This window comes from Hordeum vulgare, chromosome 1H (genome assembly GCF_904849725.1).
Source record: "Hordeum vulgare subsp. vulgare chromosome 1H, MorexV3_pseudomolecules_assembly, whole genome shotgun sequence".
In the NCBI taxonomy this organism is placed as follows: Eukaryota; Viridiplantae; Streptophyta; class Magnoliopsida; order Poales; family Poaceae; genus Hordeum; species Hordeum vulgare.
This window is the reverse complement of record NC_058518.1, coordinates 184,104,543-184,112,839: the sequence shown is the minus strand read 5'-3', so window position 1 is coordinate 184,112,839 and position 8,297 is coordinate 184,104,543.

The window sequence follows — 8,297 nt, the reverse complement described above, 5'->3', positions numbered from 1 at the left end:
CCCCACCCCCAAGGTCACGCCCTGATGGCTTGTACGGTCTCTGTTGGTGCCACGACGCCCGTCTTCCCTATATTATTGGGCCTAAAAAATTAAGACATAACTTGCGGGATGAAGCACCTCCGTCTCTAGGTGGAAACCTGGGAAAAGCCCTTTTTCTCTTCGGCAGAGCGATTCTGTCGGAGAAATTCCTCCCCGGGAGGGGGAAATTGAAGACATCATCATCACTAAAGCTTCCTCCTTCGTGGGAGGACCAATCTTCATCAACATCTACACCAGCACCATCTTATCTCCTACCCTACTTCATCTCTTGTATTCAGTCTTATTTTCAAAACCTCAGATTTGTACCCGTGGGTTGCTAGTTGTGTTAATTACATCTTGTTGTTGATGCTAGTTGGATTGCTTGGTGGAAGACATAATGTTCAGATCCTTAATCATATTTGTTAGACCTCTGATGTTGAACATGTTGATGAGGTGTGAGTAGTTAATATTGTTCCTGAGGATATGGTAGAATTTTGGATATATGTAATCGTATAAAGTTGGCATTCGTTCGATATTTTGAAGATATGTATGTTGTTACTTCCTTTAGTGGTGCCATGTGAACATCGACTACATGACACTTTACCATGTTATGGGGCTGAAAGAAGTCATTGTGGAGTAAAAAGTGGATGTTGGGTTGCGAGAGTGACAAAAGCTTAAACCCAAGTTTATTTGTTTCTTCATAAGGGGCTGATTTGCATCCATATGTTTCATGCTTTGGTTATATTTATCTTAATTATTCTTTCGTAGTTGCGGATTCTTGCTAGATGGGTTAATCATAAGTGGGTTGTTAGTTCAAGTAAGAATAGCACATTAGCGCCAGTACTCCCACATATCAAACTATCAAAGTAACAAACGTGAATCAACTCAATATGATGAACATGACTAGACAGAAATTCCCATGTGTCCTTGGGAGCACTTGCCTTATATAAGAGTACTTTCAGGCTTGTCCGTTGCTATAAAAAGGATTGCGCTACCTTTTTGTACCTTTGTACTATTTTTAATCGTCACTTGTTATGAATTACCTTTCTACAAACTTATCTATCACTGTTAGTTACATCACTTGTAGAGAATACCTTGTTGAAAACTACTTATCATTTCCTTCTGTCCTCGTTGGGTTCGACACTCTTACTTATTTAAAAGACTAAGGTTGATCCCCTATACTTGTGTGTAGATTAGCATGAAAGACTTAACGAGGTAGAATGGATCCCCTCCCCACGGCGCCTGGAAGCCGTCACCCACAAGTTAATGCATGCGCATGGAGACCGAGTCACACCATCACCTCTCCTCTTGCAATTCCCCTTCATATTTCCTCTCCTCCCAGTACTCTCGCCATGATGGCTCCGAGCAAGAAATCTGCAGCCGTCGCAACCTCTATTAGCACGAGCTGCTAGGTAGAGGAGCTCGGCCCGACCGTGTTGCTGTCCTCGATCACGAGCGAAAGCGGGCTGTCCAGGGTGCGTGCTCTGCAGGCCTGCGAGCACTTCAAGGGAGGCACCACTTAGATATGGCTAGGCACGCGACAGCAGTGAGACCTCGCGAGCACGATGACAGGTCTCCAACGTATTTATAATATTTGATTGTTATATGCTGATATACGATCATCGTATGATACTTTTTGGGTCATAATATGCCAATTTATATTATTTCCGAGCACTAACCTATTTACCGAGTGCTGAGTGCAAGTTGATTTTTTCTACATGTTTTTTGTTTTTTTAGGTTTACTATACCAAACAAAGTCCAATTACCCCGAAACAATTTTTATAGACCAAAATAAGACCTGGAAGCTTATGGAGGAGGCCGGAAGCCACACGAGGGAGGCACAAGTAAACAAGGCGCGACCAAGGGGGTCCGGCGTGCGTTTAAGGCTTGTCTCTACCTGGTGTCCCCTCTTCCTCCATTTTGTGGCCTATATATTCACATATATTCCAAAAAACCTAAATATTAGAGAATTGTTTTCCTCCGCCGCAAGTCTCGTTCCACAACGATCCCATATGGAGCTCTGTTCCGACACCCTGTCAGAGGGGGGATCAATCACGGAGGGCCTCTTCATCAACCTTTCTTCCCTCGTGATGATGTGTGAGTAATTCACTGTAGACCTATGGGTCTGTACTTAGTTCCTAGATGGCTATCTCCCTCTCTTGATCACCAATAAAATCAGGATGGCATCTTTGCTTTGATCTATCCAACGTAATTCTTTTGTATGGCGTGTTTCTTGGGATTCGATGAATTGTGGGTTTATGTTCATATTATTCATGAAAAGTATTTGAATCTTCTGTGAGTTTTATTCTTATTTTCACGATCATCATAACTTCGTAATTCTCTTTGACCTGTTGAATTTATTTGGCCAAGTAGTTTGGTATTTCTTTAGTGAGAGGCCCGCGTTGTAGTGGGTTCAGCCTGGCGAGTTGCTATATCCTAGTGATAGAAGGGCACAAGTTGTATCTTTGTGTTGTTGCCACTAAGGACAAAACAAAGGGTTATATTCATATTGGCTGAGTTTACTTTGTTTACATCATGTCATAGTTCTCCAAGAATTACTCTATTTGTCATGAACTTAATACGTAGGGAGGAAAGTATAGAAGCGCTCTTGAAGTGGAGTAAAAGTAGTAGGTACAGGCAAGAGTCGGCCTATTTGGTTATGGATGTGATGCCTATATACACATGATCATTGTCGTTAAAATCGCATCACTACCCGTTGTTCTTTCAATTGCCCAACAGTAATTTGTTTGCCCATCATATGTTGCTTTCATGAGAGATGCCACTAGAGAACATTATGTCCCCGAGTCTATTGACTTATATAATCAGAAAACTTGTATTTTCTTCGATGTTCTTATTTTTCTTTTATTTTATTCTGCAAGTTACAATTCTCTACAATTATCTACACATCTAACTCGCTTGCAAATAATGAGATCAAGGGGATTGATAACCCTCTTGCCTGCATTGGGTGCAAATTGTTTGCTCTTTTGTGTGCAGCCGCTAAAGACGGCCGAGGATTGATATTCCTATTGGTTCGATAGACCATGGGTTCATAACTGATGGAAATACTTACTCAGTCTGGGGACGATGACTCATAGGTCATGGTCACCGAATGTACGTGTAAAGTGATCCCAGAGATCAATGCTCGCTCAAGACATAGAAGCTGAATAACAAGAGGCTTAAATCCATAAATATTGTTTGATACAAATAAAGCCAATTAATATCAGTCTTACATAGACAGGTCCATGAAGGCCAACATACCATACATAACTAGCAGCAGAAATCTTGAACGAAAGCATGGACCCATGTCATCTGCCTTAACCCTACAGGCATTCTGGCTGGGAAGCATCCTAGTTCGCATGTTCGTCACCAACGAACTCTTCTCCATATTCATTCTCTTCCATGTCTGGCCAATTAAATAACCAGTGTTAAGAAAACAAGTACTTTTAATGTACTCACAAGGAACCCATGTTTGGAACGAGGCAATAATGATGCATGACATAGTAATAAGTAGGTATGTTGTAGAAAGCTAGATTTGAGTGCAATGACATGATCAATCAACTTGTAAAAGCATGCATCATGAGGTACCAGATATCCATATGAACTATTTACATATATCAATATAAATAGGGGTTGAACATCTCATGTTCACTCATCATGTAAAGTTATTTGACTTAGCTCAAGTATCTCCTTTGCCACACACACACAACTAGTTTGTGAAAACATCAGACGTACTTTAAGAAGCACCACCCGACTGTCCTTAAATGTGGACACGTCTATTCGAATAGTTTTACACTCCGTAGAGGTTACACACTTAACCCACATGACTCGACAAACATTCGGGTCAAGCGCGACTCCCGGTATTGTTCATACCCGAGATAAGTACCCGAACAATGCCATTCCCCTGGCGACACTAAACGAAGATTCCACTCGTTGGGACACAACTTACATGATGTACATCACAAGTATCATCCATGAAGGGACCAACGGTTTGCCCGGTGTCTCTGAAGACAGCTCATGGCCATCCTTTCTGGCACGACCCCATATCGAGAGTGACCACATCACTCCCACCACTAGTAATGCAAGCACTCTGCTAATACTGATCAAAGTAATCAACAAGGCCCCATCCCATAAGGGGTGTCATGGTTGTACATGTAAGGTTATGATGGTCGACAAATCTTAAATCTCTCTATTTTTGAAAACACACACACAACTTATGCTGGTACACCACTTCTTCCTCATGTGGTCACCTAATGGAAACACCATCTCCGTCGGACATTAGTGGCACTCGAAGGGTTTTCGACAAGTCCTTGAAATCATTTATTTTCCCACAACATGCTTATTCCCATCCCATTCGCATAGCATCTACATAGCATCCTAGTTACTTCCCACCCGCACATTATCCTGGTAACCCTCATAGGAAGGTAGAGTCATGCTCAGTGCAAGCATCAACCACCATGGGGGTTATCGATTCATAATTCAATGCAAAGGAATGAAATGTTATACGACATGCATAAAATAGTTTCTTAGACATGATCAAAGGGATGCTTTTCTGGCTCAACAAAGTCTCCGATTTCTTCAAAATCTTCTTGTTCAATTCTTTCGTCAACAACGCAATATACTGTCGCAAAATAATGAGAAAAATAAGACTACAACAAAAAGAGAGAAAATAAATCACTCTTGAAAATGTCAAACCATTTTTATAAAATATTAGGGTGAGTATTAGCACTTTAAACATCATTAGGTTTTTTTTTTGAAGTGTTGAACATGGTGAAAAGCAAATTATCAGTGGCTTTAAATACTTCAAACAAGGTTTTAAATATAAATAGTACAAAACATATGTTTAAAGTGATGCACAAGTGGCATACTTAAATAGGTTGCAATATTACAAGATTTTTGGTGGTGGATATTTGGATTGGGTCAAATATTAATTTGTGTAGAATTTTTCCAAAAACTGAAGAAAAATAAAAATAGAAAGGAGGCTTTGTTTCCCTCGACCTGATCACCCACAGTTGGGCCGGCCAAGAGCCAAAGTGGCCCGACTGAGCCGGTCGCACCCACGTTGTGAAGTTTAAACCTAACGCGCGGGGCCTAGAGTTAGCAATACAGGGGAGGCATGAGAGAGATGGGGGGTGACGAGTTGGCCCCACCAGGTCGTCGTCAACCTCCCAACCAGGGAGACGACAAGCTCACCGGCGAGGCTCAGGGGTTCACAGGAGGCTGACGAGCACGGGAATGGATTGAGCGCTGAGCCGCCATTCCTATGGAGGTGGAGATGGTCGTCGGGGAGGCCTCGGTCGCAAGTGACGAGGGGTCCATGGTGGAGGAGCCACGGGAGGGGTCGCCTTCAAGGAATTCTGCATTAATCCACAAGGGAGGAGGAGGGAAACACGTCAGGAGGGTGAGGGTGGACCAATGTGACAAGAATGAGGGCCGAAGAGGGGCTATGCCCGGAGATCACCAGCGAGCCGATGCGGCGGATCCCGAGCTCGATCTTGAGCTCGAGAGCTCCTCGAGAAGAATGGTTGGTGTAGAGGGTGGATTGGGAAAAGTAGGGGCAAACGAAGGAAGAGGGACACCCGGGGTGACTTTATATAGCCGGCGGAGCTCACGACCATTTGCGGAAATGCCAGAAGTGGCCACGAGAAGGGGCTAGGATGGCTCGCGGGTGCTCGTGGGGCTCATTTACGATGAGGGAAGGAGAGAGGAAGGAGCAGGGAGGGGCGGAGATGCTCTGTGTGTGAGGTCAGGGATTGGCCGAGAGGGACGGCGTCGGGGAGGTGCGGGAGTGGTGAGAGAGAGAGAGGTATATTCCGCTCCCGACAAGGTGGTATGTGGCAGACGCCGAGGCTCATCAACTGGCGCAAGGGAGGGGCTCGAGGTGGCCGAGGCATGGGTTGGGCACGACGTCAAAACTCTGCCTATCCTGTAGCACGCTCTAGAGCACATATTTGGTCGGCATGAAGATGCTTTTGGTGCGCTCTGGTACATCCTCAAGTGTCCAACAGTTGAACAGGGAATAAATAAGGAGGAAATAGGCATTGGATGCTCTCAAATGACCTTGAGTGAGAGACAGAAGAGACAACTGAGGTTGTCCCGAGAGAGAAAAGGGTTTTTTCACCCATGCAATCATGTAGCTGGCGTTGGGGTTTCTACACGAGATGTTGTGGGTCTTAGTGATGATGTGGTAAAAATTTGAGGCCAAGGAGAAGTCATCTGGGTGCTCAATTTGTTGGACTTCGGATTCCACCAGATGGTGTTTAATACATATTTGGGCTACTTCTGGTGCTTCATTGGAGATGAAACTTAAATGATGTGCAAATTTGAGAGCGGTCACAAGTTTGGAGCTCACCTGAGATAAGTTGACAATGTGAACTTTGAAAACCCTAATAATCAATAGAATCAAGTTTCTTCAGATCTAGCTAAGCAAATCTATTCACCCTAATGCACCACTTGGTGTGTAGGCACTATTTGGTGATTAGAGCTAGCCCAAAAAGCTTGGCAATGTAAACTTGGCAATGTAAACTTGCTCAAATTTGATTATGTACAGATAGGGTTTTGGAATATTTTGGTGAACCAAATCTATTTGGATTGATATGAAAGTTGGGAAGATCATCACATATATCATATGTGACTTGCTAGAATTTTCCTAAAATTATTTGTGAAGAGTTCCAGTGGAAACATTTCGAAAGCATGAAATAATAAGAAATAGTTTTGAAGGGTTGTTTCCAATATTTTGAACATGACCATGTGCTAAAACTCTTATATATGGAAAATATATGTCCACGGAGTTTCCATAAATTTTCTAAAATATTTTGAAAGCATTAAAATAATTTTTCCCTATAAAAGAACATTTTTGTTCTAAGAAAAATGTGTTTAATTAAAATTGGCAAATAACTCTAAGGATAATAATTTTGTGGTCTTGAGAAGTCTTTTCTGATAATAGGATCCAAATAAAATATTTGGGGCAAAACAACTTCCCTAATTTGAGGACTTGTAGAACAAACCTCAACTCAGGTTGTTTTGAAAGCTTAAATTAAATAAATACCTCTTGGTAATAATTATATTTTATAAAAATAGTTTTAGGTTCTATACAAATGGAATGATCATTGGGCAAAGGTATGGGTCAAGGAGATGAGTTTTGAGAGAAAGAGAATTTTTTTGTGATTGAAAACACAATCAAGCACTAGAGAAAATAGCAGCGAAATCAAACATCATAAGCACACAAAAGTTTTAGTTGGTCCAATTTTTTTATTACTCAAGTAATCGGAAGTGTTACAAGCATAGGGTGTGGCAGATCTACCCCCCTTACATTAGAATCGTCCCCGAGATTCCAAAGGTAAGCGCTAAAAAGACAAGGGAACTCAGATCTAAGGTAGCCTTCGCGCTCCCTGGTTTCTTCAGCTTCAGTGTGGTTGCTCCACTTGACCTTGAGGTACTTCATGGTGTGGCTCCGAGTGCAACGATCAGCTTCATCCAATATTTTGACCTAGTCTCTGATGGCAAGTGAGGTCTGGCTGAAGATCGCTGCCTTAATGATCGATGTCCTTACAGAGATGAGGGCGGTTGGGAAATTGGAGGCACTTCCGGAGATGTGGCACGTGGAAAATGTTGTGCACATCCTAAAGCTCAGAAGGTAGCTCTAGCTGGTAGGAAACTTCTCCTTTCTTTGCGATGATCCTAGAGGGACCAATGTATCTTGCGGCAAGCTTTCCCTTCACGTGGAAGTGCTTGTTTCCCTTCAGAGGTGTGACCCACATATAAACATGGTCTCTAACGAAGAAGGACACTTCTCGGTGTTGTGTATCAGCATAGTTCTTCTATCGTGACTTGTCAGTCTCCACACGCTCGCTAACCATTCGAACTTGATCTTCAGCTTCACGGAGAATTTCTGGTCCAAAGACTAGTCCTTCTCCGGTTTGTGGCCAATTTAGGGGAGTGTGGCACTTGCGTCCATACAACACCTTAAATGGTGCCATCTGAAGGATGGACTGGTAGATATTGTTGTAGGAGACCTTGGCAAAAGGTAAGCAGTCTTCCCATTTGGCTCCCTATGCCAAAACACAAGCACGACACATATCTTTGAGTATCTGATTTACTCGTTCCGTGTGTCTTCTTGTCTGAGGGTGGAAAGCAGTGCTGAAGGATAGCTAGGTTCCCATGGCTTCTTGAAACTTCTTCTAGAACCTCGAGGTGAACTGAGTACCTTGATCTAACACGATCTCCTTAAGAACTCCGTGGAGGCTCACGATGCGCTTGATGTAGACATTGGTTAACTGGCT